Raw genomic sequence first — 567 nt, 5'->3', positions numbered from 1 at the left:
GCAGGCAGACAAAGCTGCTCTGCTAGCCAAGCTGGCCAGGCATTTGGCAAATATGCAGGAAAGTGCCAGCCCTTGGGTCGTTCTTTGCAGTGGACTGAGCCTTTATGTATTGCCACCTTTCTTCTCTCTGATTTTACATCTTCCCATATTGCCGTTTTCCTCTTGAATCTAAGAAATTTCAGATTTTTTTGTTTCAAGTTAGCTCTTTTGCCAATAGCATCTCTGTACTCCTGTGGGCTTTTTATTTCTACTTTTCAACTTGTACGAGCCAGTGGCCCATGTTAGCTGCCTCTCAAGAGCTGACAGAGAATGCCACAGTTCAGCATGATCTTCCCTTTGTCAAAAGTGGGGCAAGGGCATATGTGGGTCCTCTTTGCACGTGTACCCTTATTCTCAGCACTTTAGAAGCTCACTGTCCGGCACCATTTGGAGACAGAGCAAAAGTGCAAGCACAGGAAAGCTGGTTTGACTGTAGCACTGAAGGGGAGGTTTATAAGAGGCACAGTAAAAAGGAGTCTCCCAAAGAACTAGCTGTCCCAGAGCTGGGAAAGGCCAATGCGTGGTCGA

The sequence above is a fragment of the Cyanistes caeruleus genome, chromosome 3, assembly GCF_971803275.1.
Source record: "Cyanistes caeruleus chromosome 3, bCyaCae1.hap1.1, whole genome shotgun sequence".
NCBI classification, from domain to species: Eukaryota; Metazoa; Chordata; class Aves; order Passeriformes; family Paridae; genus Cyanistes; species Cyanistes caeruleus.
Note: the sequence above shows the minus strand (reverse complement) of the source record.